The 14,624-nt window shown below is 43.6% G+C and overlaps 1 long non-coding RNA gene across 1 annotated transcript; it reads right to left on the bottom strand.

Annotated features, from left to right (window-relative positions):
* Positions 1–5,802: 5,802 nt before the first annotated feature.
* Positions 5,803–13,360, bottom strand: LOC139001980 (uncharacterized). The gene is made up of 3 exons (XR_011470120.1): positions 13,153–13,360; positions 6,748–6,855; positions 5,803–6,141 (listed from the first exon to the last, which is right to left on the bottom strand). It is a non-coding gene; the product is annotated as an uncharacterized lncRNA (long non-coding RNA).
* Between the last annotated feature and the right edge of the window lie 1,264 nt (positions 13,361–14,624).

Here is a 14,624-nt window from a genome sequence, read left to right as displayed (position 1 = left end):
CCTCATCCCCACGTTTCTTTTAGCCCTTCCTGTCAACTAGGCGCAATGAAGCACTTAGGTCCAGGGATCTGTCTGCTTGGATTCAAATCCTACCTGTACCATTTCTCTACCACATGGCTGTGATCGAGTTATCATCTCCTGCCCCCACCCCATCTAGAAAATGGGAGTCAAAATATTACCTAATCCCATGGGGATTACCTGATTTGAAATATGTAATCACTGAGAATAATGCCTGGCACCTAGGAAGTGTCCCTAAAAGAGTTAGTCATGACCATTACTCACTCTCCTGATCTCAGCTCAAACAACACTTTCTTAGGGAAGCCTCCTCTGACCCCCTCAGGTCCAGTCAGGTCCCCACCAGCCAAGCACCCAGCCCAGCATATGCTCCCACCACCCATGCACTTCTGCTCTGAGCTCCATGAGTACTTGGGGTTCCCCAGGGCTACAGGTCATTGGCTGGAGATTGCTGTCCCTCTGGACTGTGTGGTACAAGAGGCATGGCAAGCCTGCATCATCTCTCATTTGATCTCTGAGGGTCAACCTGGGACACTGGAGGGATGCAGTCTTCCAAGGACTCCTGATGCTTAATTCGTGCTGGTATCAAATAACTGCAAATGTGTGTGCTGCTTCTCCATGTCGACAAAGAACAGTTGTATTCTCAGTTTCCAAAATGACTCTGAATTAGTACTGTTGTTACATCCATTTTAGATATAGAAGAGGACTTTGGGATTCAGAGTGCTTAAATGACTTCCCCAGGGTCGTGGAGCTGGGCTTGGAACCCATGCAGACCTGCTCACCACCTTGCCTGGGTTCTCAGACTCTCATGTGCATTAGAGGTAGCTCGAGGCTGTGTTAAAACCCCAGAATTCCTAGAGCCGTCAGTCTGCGATGGGGCCTCAGAATTTGTGTTTCTGTAAGTTCCCAGGGGCTGCTGCTGGTCCGTACAGACCACAGAGAGCCACTGTGCTGCCTGTCAGCAACACCCTAGAAAGAAGTTTTCAGTGGCACCCAGGGTGAAACTGCAAGGTGTGTCTCCCCTATGCCCCCCCCCCCCCCCCTCCGGGCCCCAACTGCCTCCCTGCCTGAGTACATTATTTATCTTTACTTTCTCACTGCAAAAACATTCAGTGACTTACGAAGCCATGAGGCCTGTCCAAAGTCCCCATGCTACCTGGGCCTGCCTCCCTTTCTTGCCCCATTTTTGTCCCTGGGCATCTCAAATAGCAGCTGCTAGTTCTGTCCGCATGTAGCTGGATTAAGCCATCCACACTTGAGGCTGATACGGGAGTGGGGAAGCAGGGTGGTGGTGGGTGCCAGCCGGGTATACCCAGGGGTGTGTCTGCTGAAATCAGAGGGAAGGCATGTTTTCTTATTCTCACAAAGGCACCCAGGCTGGCTGCACCCCCAGGAAAGAGGTTGTTGAGTGAATTGATCTTGGTGCTTCTTCCTATTTTGATGAACTTTCAGCTCCATTGAAAATATCCCTTTTGATCACTTAGCTCCTTACTGAAGAATGAAATATACGAACTCCATATTGCAACCTGCCAATTCTCCACCTGCCTAGGCACTGCCTCACCATCACAGTTAGTGCAAACAAGTCCAGCGAAAACAAAAACCCTATTCTTGAGCCAAGAGCCTGGAGAATCTGCTCATACCTGATCAGGAGCTTGAGACACAAGTGCATCGGGGAAGGTTACTCAGGAGTGTGTGCTCCGGCTAACGCTGGCTCTGAGGAAGCCAGAGTCCCTGTGCCCCTCTGCTCAGCAGCTTGCTGTAGCCCTGGGTGGGCTGTTTCTTCACTGTGCAGTGAGGTTATGTAACTGGCAGCTCAACTGTTTCATGTGACCACTCTCCTGGTTTAAGTATCTGAGTTGGAACCCCACATTTCCTCCATTATCTGTTATTGTTTTTTTTTTTATCTTGCCCCAAGATCTGTCAAACATGTGAAATATTCACTTAACCACCCTCTGCTCACATCACACTGGCCGCTCATGGTGCACAGATTCTCTTTGGATCTTAACAAATTATAACCCTGGGGGCCCTCATGTCAACCTCACAATGCCTGGCACCTGGAGGTTTCAGCCAGCAGCTGTTTAGTTGACTTTACTTGCTGGAGAAGATGGGTGGTATTTAAGAGTAGCCATCTCCCCGTCTCAGCTTGTACAAGTCTGACCTGCCCTGGTCCAGGGCATTGGATCAGTCATGTCCTAACATCACTTTTCCAGCCTGGCTTGCTCTTGCTTTTGTGGGATGAATGGAATGGCTGTGTAGTACAGGATTTGACATGAATATTTTATTTCTGCACTAAAAACAGAGTCCATGTCAACAAAGAACAGCTATATTATACCTTTATTTAAGCAAAAATCTGATTACATGCTTAATTCTGTGATGGAGCCCAGAAGATTAAATAGCCCCTCTAAACTTCAGTCTCCTTATCTCTTGAAGGAAGTTGGATTACAATAATCTCTAAGGATTTGTGCAGTTGGAACACACATGGTTATTACTCACATCATAAAACCACTTAAAGGAAACTCCCCATTTTGCTGGTGAGTCATTCAGTAGCATTCTTCAAGTCAGTCTCTGGCAAGCCACTTAACTTGTTCAGACCTCAGTTTTTTCAGCTGTAAGGTTAGAATAACAGTGGCTGACACACCCACTTTTACACTGGAAGTTTCTTATGAAAATCAAGTAAGATAACTAGGTGAAAGTATCAACCCTCCAGTGCCATCCAAAGCAAGGGACTATCTTCTTTATTTCCCATTTATACATGAAAGTGTTAAGAAATATTAGCAATTTTAGAAGAACTAAACTGCTACGTGTGGACTTGTGGACGTAGGACTCTTTCATTAGCTTGCTTGATAGTCACTCAGGGATGGAAGGAACTCCAATGGAAAACTGACCCATTAGTCCTTCGCTCATCTCCTTTCCCCTGAATCCCTGAGGGAGGGCAGCCTTGAGCAGACACACCCACTAAAACTGCCCTTTGGTGCTCTTTGTTCTTGTCTGCCTGGGGCCACTTTAGCCAGATCTCTCGAAGCCTGTCTGCCTCCAGGCCCCCATTTCTGGAATAGGAAACTGGGGATGGTGTTGAAATCATGAAAGATCAAAGGATAGAACACCTCAGGCCAGTTCTCCTTTCTCATTTCTTCTGTCTGGTGAATGTCACAACTACATGAAGGGCAGAACTGGGAAGAGACTAGAGAAGGTGTTACAACATCCAGGCTTAGGAAATCTTTGCAAACGTTTTCCCAAGTCACATTGTATTGTAACCGCTCAAAAACTTGATTTCTTTAATGTGGACTCATTTCTTTAATGTGACCTTTGCTCCTTTCTTTCCTCTGGACTTAAACTGGCCTTGTCCACTCTAATAGCACCATGACTCATCTGCCTGCCTCTTCCTCGCATGTCCACTCACTTCCTTAATTACTAAGCCCTCAGGATATCAGATTCTGGTCAGCATCAGTCTTAAGTACAAAGCCTCAGGTCTGTTGACTACAGAAACATAGTTTCAGTCAAGCTAAAAAAGCAATTTTGACTTCAGCTGTGTTTCAGCCTAAGGCCCATCCATGAAAGTGGAATTGTTACAGAAGGCCAAAGAAATACCAAGCACGCTTCCTAGAGAAAGGGAGGGACCCCGTTTATTAACACTAGTGGACTCTGGGAATAATTTCCAAATCAGAGTGAAGTAACATGCAGAAAGCCTGTCTATATATATCCCACTGGGGTCTATGTCTTGCAGATATGGTCCCGCCCCCTTTCTCGGGCTTTCAGGAAGGCCCCCACGTGTTGGGGGTCCCCAGGCCAGATCCGATGATCTGTCCTGGGGCCAGCAATAATGACCTCCCCGCCACCCCAGGGCAGTGCATTGTTCACAGTTTTTATGGCCTGACACGCCTTGCAAGACTAGTTTCCTCCTCAGAATGACTCTACGAAACCAGACAGTACGATGCCATGGCTGACACAGGACGTAATATATTGATCAAATACTCCCTATCCTGGCCCAACCAATCAATAGAACCCACAACCCCACCTCCCTTAGTCACCACGATTAACAATTTCCCCCTAAATAACCCCCTGAAAGCCACTGGAAGCCCTGTTTTAGAGCACCAGCACACCTGTGTATCCAGGCTTGCCACCATTTCCTTTAAAAACCCTTCACTTTCCTTGTTGCAAACTCCTGTTCACATTTTATTGGGCTTTGATGAATAGGCAAAAGAACCTTTTGTGTTTGGTAACAACTGTTAGGTGGCCCAGGAAAGCGGCGGCGAGGAAAAGAAAGAGAATCGAGAGAATCAGAAAGAAAAAGGAGAAGTTTATTTGCGTTCTCGGGCGAGACCCACCGGCCCAAAAGGTGGGGCCAGTGAATTTCGCGACTTCAGGGAGGGAGGGACATCTCTTTATTCAGGTGTTTGGTGAGGGCGGGGGCCTGAACTGAGGAAGTGCCCGCAGCAGGGATCATCACACATTCAACTGAGGGAGTCTCGGCCGCAGGGGGTGGGCGGCACATTCAGGAATGGGTCAGTATCTTGTGCGGGGATCTCTGTGAACTTCAAGGAGAAGCAGGTATCTGTGTCTGGCACGCTGACCCGTGAGAGATTCCAGATCTGTGAGAAATTCCAGAGGAAGTCCATTGTCTCATCCCATGTCCGCATGTATCCGATCCCGGGCTCCCTCCGACCTAACAACAACGTTTGAACTGGGAGTGTTATCTGACTCCAGGGTGGACGACAATTGCCTAGGATTCTGCAGGACAACCAGCTCTGTCTTCTAAGTCAGGGCTACTCAGTGGGGTTCCCAGCCCAGCAGCAGCAGCAGCCCCCAGAGCTGTGGAGATGCAGCAGGGAGGCCAAGCCCCAGCCCACTGAACCAGGAATCTGGGTTTTAACAAGGTCTGGAGAGATTTTTGTGCCCAATAAATTTTAAGAACCAACATTCTAAGTTATTCCAGGACACTTTCGTGCTAGCTAGGGAAATGGGTTGTGGTTCAGTAACAGGTATTATGAAATAGCTGCTCCGGTTCCCTGATTCTTCTCTGTCTCGGGACCCTCACAGGGACTTCCCTTCTCTCTCACCTGGAAGACTTGCTTGTCTTCCCACCGTTCCAGAGAAATAGCAGGGCAGCACCGGATGTCCTAAAGACCAAGGAGGAGGAGGCAGACATCTCCTTTGCCTGCCCACTGCCCACCTCCAACTACACTCAAAAACCTGGTCTCCAGAGAGCAAATCCACTCCCTTCTCACACCCTCTCTTTCTGAGTTTCAAATCTCTTCCTGTGAGGAAAGTCCAGGACACCCCAAGCTGGACGTCCCTCAGCAGAGAAGTACCTGACCTAACTCAGCTGTCTGTGTGCCCACAGCCCACTCTGTTCCTTACTTTTGGCCCTCCCCTTCCTTCTGGGTTTCTGAGGAAAGATCCTAGCGGGGCCTGGCAGAGGGAAGAAGTGTGTGGGACAACTCAATGTGCTGCACAAGGCCAGGTTGGGGTGGAGTATGCTGTCTGCAAGGACAGAGGGAGCCCAGTTGCAGCAATAAGTGGTGGTGAGCTGAGACGTCGAGGCCTCAGAGGAAAAGAATGGCAAGAGAAAGCTGGCCCAGGGCTCTGTAAAAATACTTTTAAATAAATATTTGTTAAGGCTTAAAGATATGCTTGTACATTAATGATTATAACTTCTAAGTAAATAACATTTTTTACATAAACTTCATGTAGAGTCCTTTATTGGATTGCAGTCCTTGCATAACCATGTTTGGGTAGGGAGAGCCACTGGCCGAACCTTCAGCAATGTTCCCCTCCCGCAGTGCAGGACACACTTGCAGAGATTGGCTCCAACAGTGACAGTGGACCTTCAGACTTTTGTGTACACATTTCAACAACCGCTTTCTTCAGGGACATTATGTTCCCGCTCCTCTAAGTGCGTGTTGCCAGGGGGAACTGTGAGCTTCTCTCAGTCCACCTGGCCCAGCCCTGGGCTGGGAGGGAAACTCATCCAGTCATCTTTGTTTGATGCCCCACCTCAGACCCTGATCCTTGGAACGAGTTCTTTTCTGGAACAGCGAGCAAGCCTCCTTAGTCATGGTGATCAGAGTTGTAATAATGCATTTCCTGCTTTGTGAAGAAAGCCAGTGTGATGAAATAAGGCAGACCCTGGGAAGGAAACCAGTGAGAGAAGCCTGGGCTTATCTGAGGTCTTAGTGAAGACTTCTAGGCCAGTCACCCCACTACCGTTTCTGTGGGAGTGCCAAGCTTTCAGTAACCCTACCCTTTCTTTCCACTTAATCCAGTTTATGTCAAGTTTCTATAACTTGCAACCAAGAGTTATAACTAACAAATAGTGAGGGCTAGGTTGGGGATAAGGTCCGTGGAGGCCATTATTCAGCTGTGACATAGGAGCTGCCAGAGTGTAGAGAATAAAGGCAGGTGGAGAGGGGAGATCAAAACCTCATACCATTGTTTATCGATAATTTGGGATTTCCTATTGGAAAAGCTTCAAATTTATTTTGAAATGCAGACATGTAACTGCACAGGAACTTGATGCTAGATTCTGATCAGTATCAAGCAGTCTTAAGAACAATGCCAGGGCTAACCTCAGGGCCTGATACAATGACTAACTACCCTCTACCCTGGCCCCAGTCATTCAGTAGAGGCCAGGACCCCAGCTCCCTTAGTCACCATGGTTAATGATTTCTCCCCTATATAACCCAGCTCCTTCCTGGAAGCCATTCAGAGCCAGTTTTCAGAGCATCAGCTCACCTGTGTCTCCAGGTTTGGTGCCATTTCCTTAAATAAATCTTTAGTTCCTTTGCTGGAAACTCCTGTCCGTGTCTTATTGGACTTTTATGTGTGCAGGCAAATGGATCCCTATAGGCCAATAACAGGAAAAAAAGAGGATCTTTATCTCTAAGAACTGCAAAAGTCAGCTGGGAACAACATTAAACTCTATAATTTTTTTGAGATTTCAATCAAAAGTGGCCAGTAGTGGCTGCTCTTCCTCTCTTAACATCAGTCCCTCTTCCCCCCAGGCCTGTCCATCTGTCCCTCTCCTTGCCCTGATACCTCAATGGCTCACTGAGGTGTGCAGAGAGATGGCAACGAGAGCATGGGTTTGGAGTCAAGACTGGTTTGAGTGCTGGCTCATCATCTCTATACTCTGAATATCAGCCTCTTCACTGCTAAAACTGAGCTAATGACATTTACTTGTAGCTCCAGGGAGGAGTCAAAATCGTTACTATAAAAATGCTTAGCACACAGAAGATGTTCCATTATAAATCTTGAAAGACCCCTGTGAAATACCCATTTCTAAAGACTTTTCTTTCTAATCCTGGGTATTTCCAGAAGTGGCCAATGTTTCAATGTGCTGGGACCAGTCCAGCTGTGACTTCTCCCTTAACCTTTGAAGCCAGGTGTGCCAAACTTTTCTTCTGTGATTTACTTCTGGCTGTTCTTCCCCTTGTGTTGCTAAAACATAAAGAAGTAAATCTTAGTGCGGGGTGACTGTCTCTGTTCTAGCACAAAGATTAGGTCACTTACAGATAACCAATGTTGTCTCAGATAGTGTCATAGGACTGAGTCACTGAATCCAGCTCCTACAGTAATCAGGTCTCACTCACTGCCCATGTGACAGAACTTGACCAGAGTGGGAAAGGAAAAGATCAAAATCACAGTTATTTTGATAGAGATATGTTTAATCATAAGTTTTTCCATTAATATACCTAGTAAGCACCATTCCCTAATTTAATAATCTTGATAATACTGTCTGCAAACAAACAAAAATAATAACACCCTAAAAAATAACAGTAGCTTACGGTTATGGACAGTTTTACTTGGGAAATGGCTTCATCCATTAACTATGTGATTTACAGACAAGTTAACACCTCTGCTGACGCTGTGCACTTAATCAAATTCCCATGACATAATGTAGTTCCCTCAGACTTTCTATGGAGATTCTGGGTTCACTGGAGAAAGATCAAGAGGTTTCCTTTGAATTGAGTGTAGAAATTGAAGTGGGAGGTCAGCATGTCATTTTAGAATCTCTACCTCCCAGTACAGCACCTCAATTTAGATCAATTTGGTCACTGGGCCTGTTTACTAAATGGTATCCATCCATCCATTCATCCATCCATCCATCCATCCATCCATCCATCCATCCATCTATCCATTTATTCTTTTGTTTTCCTCCTTCACTTATTTAACAAAGATTCAATGTATGTGTCAAGAATATAAAAATCAGTAAGAGAACTTCTAAGTTAAGTTGTCAGAATGAGTACACACATAATTAAAATACTTTCACATGTAATTGTAAAAGAGTTGCTGAAATCATACATTTAGTCATAACAGTTAGGATTGGTTCAATGCCATCTCCTAAGCAAAGTCCCTTAATTAGAATTTATCTTCCTTTTCTTTATATTCCAAAAGGGCTGGTACAGAATCCTTCATATTACAGTACTTTTCTGAACTATGTCCAGCACAGCCAGGAGTGAACCTGAGGAGGGGCGGTGAAAGATTAAAGAAAACAGACAAGAGAATACAGTTGGGGCTAGGTGGATCACTGTGCCTGGATGTGGAAACAGTGACACAGCCTGTAAGCTGAGTTTTTACTAGTATTTTATAGTCAGATCACACAAAGCAAAACAAGGGCAAGATGTTTACAACGTTCTTGTGAATTTCAAATCTGCTTCTTTCCTGTTGTTGCCATTCTCTGAACTCTATCAAGCTTGTTTAGGCAGCACTTACTGCACCCTCCTGCAGCTCACATCCTTTAGCTACTTAGGACTGCAGGGTCGAACTATAAGGTCAAGCTTACAACCATAGCCTTTTGGCTATAATTGTGCTGGGAGGGCTTTGCCCTCCAAGCTGGGACTTGTATATGGCTTTGCCACAAGTCAGTCCAAGGCTTGAACCTGTCCGAATGCTGTAGCCACTCTCCACATTTTTCATGGTCTGTTTTATATTTTGTTTAAATTATTAGGATCTGAAGAAGCTACAAAAATAAAGAAGTGGGTTTTGCCCTCAAAGAGTTTATCATCTCTTAGCAGCTTTAAAATGGGGACACCAGTGATCATTCAAAGAAGTATCTGGTAACTGTTAAAGGAGGTGTGAGCAAAGAGCAATAGAAGGCCAAGGATACGAATGAAAATATTGCTTTACGAAAAGATGCCCCTTCCTGCTGCTTGAGTAGCTCTAACAATTCGGATTCCAGGATATCTCAGAGGGTCGAGTAGGACTCAGTGTTTGCACTGTGAGAGCTAGGGCCACTGAGAAAAAGAAGATATCTCTTTATTCAAGTGGAGGAGGCATATTTGATAGAGGACTTGAAGGCTAACTGGTACTTCAACAGGTACAGATAGTAGATATCAGCATTCTAGAAAGGGGAAAAGGCATGAATGGTTCTGCTTTAGTATAAGCAAACAAACAAAAATAATAACAGTCTTTATCTAGTCTTTATCTAGTTTTGCTGTCTGAAAGAGCTTGTATAGAATTAGTATTATTTCTTCCTTAAATGTTTGATAGAGTTCAACAATGAAAGCTATCTGGACCTGGAGTTTTCTCAGTGGGAAGGTGTTTAACTACAAATTCAAGTCCTGTGACTGGTATAGAATAGTCAGGTTATAAGTTATTCTTGATGAGCTTCGCTAGTTTTATATTTCAATAAATACATTTATCTCATCAAAGTTGTTGAATGTTTTAAAGTTTTTTTGTATTTTCTTATTATCTGTAGAGTTTATTGTGATATCTTCTGTTTCATTCTTGATATTTGTAATTTGCATATTTTCTTTTTGTTCTGATCAGTCTGGCTAGAGGTTTATCAATTTTATTTATATCTCAGAAAACTAGCTCTTGGCTTTTAATTTTCTCTATTTATTCTGTTTTTTATTTGATTGATTTCAGCATATTTATTTTCTTTGCTTAATTTGGGCTCATTTTTCTCTTCCTCTTCTTGTTTCTTGGGATGAAAGCTCAGATCATCAATTTGAGACTTTTTTTTCTATTTTTAATTTCTATCTAAGCACTACTTTCATTGCACACCACACATTTTAATGTTATTTTTTATTTTAAAAATAAAATTCAAAATAAATAAATAAAACCCAGTTCAACATACTTCTTTATTTCTCTTTTTATTTTTACTAGAGCTCGTGGGTTACTTTCAAGTGCATTTTTTTACTTTCTAAATATTTGGAGATTTTTTTCAGATATATTTTTACTTTAATTCTATTGAAGTCAGAAGAAAAAACTTTATATGATTATATCATTTTAAATATATTGAGATTTGTTGTATGGCCCCAAATATGGCCTATTTTGGGGCCATAAAAGAATGTGTATCTTGAAGAGAATGTGTATTCTTTTGTTGGGTGAATGTCCTGCAAAGGTCTATTAGATTGGTCTGATTTATAGTGGTGCGCTATTCTATACTCACTGATCTTCTGTCTACTTGTTCTATCACTTAATGAGTGATACATGTTCAAACCTCTAATTATCATAGCGGGTTTATCTATTTCTCCTTTCAGTTTTATCAGTTTTGTTCAATGTCTTTTGACTCATTATGTGCATAAACAGAAATGAATTTTTGGGGGAAATCTATAATTCTTCACAACTGTGTGGTTAGTGAGGATGGGAGTGTTGGTGATATAGAAGGAAGAATGAAAATAAATCTGTACTTGTCTGATGTCTGTGCATTCAGGTATTTATGGAGGTCACCAAACCAGAATATCATAGCCAGGGCCAGCCTCAGGCCAGTGTTTTTTCAAAGTCTGTGTTAAGGGCTCATTGTTTGTCATTTCCACAGAGCCCAGAGATCTCAAGATCTTTCTTCCACTCATGTCTTGTTCTCAGATCCTCAGTCCTACAAAGATCAAATGACTGATCTTCACTAAGATATAAATGATAACTAAGGACTATTATTCTGAGTAAGCATGATTATTTTAAAGAAGACAAAGTTTTAAGTCTTAGATGTAGGTTAACCATGAAGTTTCAGGCATTGGCCAGGAATTGAAGAGTCTCAGGAGGTGGCAGAGCTGGTATCCTCAGGAGCCGCTGCAGATGATCAGCACTTCTACCTGGCTCAGACCAACGTGGTTTCAGGTACAGTAGGTGCTCAGTGTCCTCCAAATTTGCACTGCAACTAGTTAAGAATCTTCTAACATTTTTACTGTGGGGACAAAAGGGGCCACATGCTAACCTGACAAGATCAGGGAAGGCCTTCATGGCAGTCTTACAGACCTAAAGTAACCACAAAGGATGGTCTGAAATTAAACTTTAACTAAAAGCAGTTATGGTGGGTAGTTACATCCTAGGCTGGTATCTTCACTGAGAAGGTCAATCTTTACCTTAACTAAGCCTATCTGTCTTTTTGCATCTATCTATCTATATAAAAGCCTAATATGCAAAGTGTCCCCTCGGGAGTTCGACCAACCGAGAGTTTGATCACTGACTATGACATGTGCTGACCACCAGGGGGTGGCACGGAATGAAGGGAGGCCCTGGCCAGCAGCCGTCAACCACTGGGGACCCTACCTGTGCATGAATTTTGTGCACTGGGCCTCTATTGATAACATATCCTTGAAATGTCTGGGTAACTTGTAACTTCCCAAGGGGTCCTTCATTGTTATTGTTATCATGTTAATTGTTGACTGTTGACTATCCTGTACCCACCTAAGTATGTGTCTATCATTTTACTTTTTATCCAATCCCAGGGGTGCTCTCCCCACCCCCCTGCTTTGCTTTCTCCCACCTCTCTAATCTATCACCAATGGATTTCATGTAACTCACCTATGTTCCCTCCTTTGATTGCAATGTATAAAAATAGATAAGAAACTGCCATTCTCTGGAGCATTATCCCAATCTGCTGAGGTTCTGATTCCTGGCAATTGTTGACAGTTTGGCTCAAATAAACTCACAAAAATTCTTTACAGGTTTCAATGTTTTTATGTTAACAACTGCTAGAAATATAAAACATGCCTTGTTGCTTTGTGTTAAAAATTTAAAGTACCATACTCTTCCTGCTCTTCAGACAAATTCATTTCTGGCCAAACTCCTTACAGCAAGCACATGAACCTGAACCTGAACCTGAACATGAAATGTCACCATTGCTTTCCCCCAGTATAAATGCATTCTCTGCCACAGGCCTCACAGGTAGTATTTTTAAAAGTCAATGGGAATTTGTCCCATAATGCTTCAAATTCAAACCAAAGTTGAAATGCAATAATGGCAGTGAATGTCAACTTCCTAGCTTATAATTAAGCCTGATGAATCTGTTACCATATCTGCTGCCTGATAATTCAAGAACATAAAAGGACTTTATTCTGTGTAGGAGGAACAGAATTGAGAAGCTTTGCTGAAGTTATAAAAACAATGAAAAGAAGAGATATGAAGCCAACAAGGAAATTGTTTCCAGGCAACATGTTTGGTTGTCAAAGAGATAGATAGAGCTGTATTCAATAATAACCTTTGAGTAATCTTTGATAATAGCCCATAATTATCTGAGCTAGAAAATGTCTATGCCATGAGTGGGTTAAGGCAAATACTTTTCCAAAGAACTCAAGGGTCCAGCTCTCACGCTTCTTTCCATAAATATGAACCATCCTATAAATATTAGGGCTTCTGCATATTTGAGGAGTGTAGTGTCCTTGCTAACTAAAACACTTTATGTCTTTTCTTTTCTTTCTTTCTTTTTTTTTTTTTTTTTTTTTAGGGTTATACCCCCAGCTCTACATAATATTTTTACTTAGCACAATGAACTGCAGTCACAGGAATTACCCAAATTGTGCCAAATATCTTGTTTTGCAAGCCTGGAAAAGTTTTGCCATCTTGATGACCAACATGTAGCGAGTGAGTCCTATTCATAAACGGAACTATGACCACACACGAAGAATGCAGGATGCTAGGGTTTGAAGGAATTTACAGAACATTGGGCTCACATTCTTCTTTTTCCCCCATGAGGAATGTGGATTCCATGATTGATATGCCAATACCCATCTCTTTTTGCCCTTCGAGTCTACCGTTCTAAATAGGACCTGATCCTTATGTTGAGAGTCCTCTGCAGCTGAGCTCATCCTATCATTTTCTTCCATTAAAGGGCTCCCAGACTACAAAGACTTGGCCATCCTCAGCCACTACCATGTACATTAATACATTGGTACACAGGAACCTTTATATACCAACCTGAGCAGTGGTCTTCAAGACAAGGAGTAAATATTACCCAGAGGTTGTCTTGAATACATCCCCATCCCTCTGTTGTAGGCAGTTAGACACACATGAGCACAGCAAGGGCGATGTGTGCTGTGCCAGCACAGCCAAGGGTCCGGTGAGCCTGAGGGGGGGCGGCAAAGGATGTAGAAAAGACAAAGAGAATAAGCTGGGTCTAGGTGGATCTTCCTGTGCCTGGCTAAGGCCACAGAGAGAGATCCAGACAACAAGTGGAGCCTTTATTTTATAGCCAGAGGTAAACAAGGTAGTGGTCACCATAGTTACAACGTTCTTGTGAGTTTCACTTGTTTTGGCAGCACTTGCTACATTCCCTCAGCCCATTAGCTACCCAGATAAGATCTAGGGAGCATCATAAGGTCAAACATAATTATGCTAAGAGGACTGTGCCCTCTAAGCTGGGACTTGTTTGTGGCTTTGCCAACAGGTCAGTCCGAGGCTTAACCCTATAGCCGCTCCCTACATGATGGGCCAGTTATAGAAATTCACCAGGGCCAAAAGCCCTGGGTACCTAGCAAAGAACAATTGTAGGGTGAGACCTTACCCCTAGGGTGACCTTTTTTCCCCTAGCATGTCGCTGGTCACGTGGTTTGGACCCCCTGACCTTTCCTCCCTAGGATAGCATCTACTAATAGGCCTCAGTTGTATCTCAGCTCCAGGGCCAGAAAAGCAGAAAAACCAGATAAGCAACAAGGCTGACCTCAGGACCAGCTGAATTCAATAATGACCTCCTGCCCTAGCACTGACCAATCAATCCATGGAGACCCCGACCCTAAAAGAGCATACCTGGAAAGCTGTGGATATTCTATTGAGATCTTCCCCTGGGACCTGACCCCTTAAAACACCTTTGGCCAGAGAACCCAGTGGCCTCTCCCTCCTGGGAGCACCCCGGGCGTTTCCCTTCCCCCACCCTGCCGCATCCCCCCCAGGTGCCTTACCATTACCTTCCTCACTCTTAAGCTCCAAGGGACCTTCCTTTACCTCTATCACTTGTTTCCTAAGCCCATTTCTTCTACAAATTACTTCTTCTACCTCTGTGATTCTCCAAATAAATGTTCTCTTATAGTTTGAGTCTTGGCTCTGAATTCTTTCATAGCCAGAACTCAAGTACCAAGGTTGCTGAACTCAGGTCTGGTCTGACACCTCTGGTCTAACAGCTGGTGCCATTCCCGCTGCCCACAACACCTCCACTATAATGAGTGCAGTGTGATGGCTGAGAGCACAGACTCTGGAGAAAGACTGTCTAGCTTGAACCCTGGCTCTTTGTGACCTTTGACAACTTGCATAAGATCTCTGTTTCTCAGTTTTGTCACCTGTAAAATGAGGATATTGACACCATCAGATTGTTGAGAGGATTAAATAAGCTCATAGCAAGTTTAGAAAAGTATCATGTAAGCACAATGTAGCATGAGGTATTATCTTCATTTCAG

Source organism: Myotis yumanensis, unplaced genomic scaffold (genome assembly GCF_028538775.1).
Source record: "Myotis yumanensis isolate MYYU_CA2020_CCGP unplaced genomic scaffold, mMyoYum1.0.hap1 SCAF_2, whole genome shotgun sequence".
NCBI classification, from domain to species: Eukaryota; Metazoa; Chordata; class Mammalia; order Chiroptera; family Vespertilionidae; genus Myotis; species Myotis yumanensis.
This window is presented reverse-complemented; position numbering and strand designations above follow the sequence as displayed.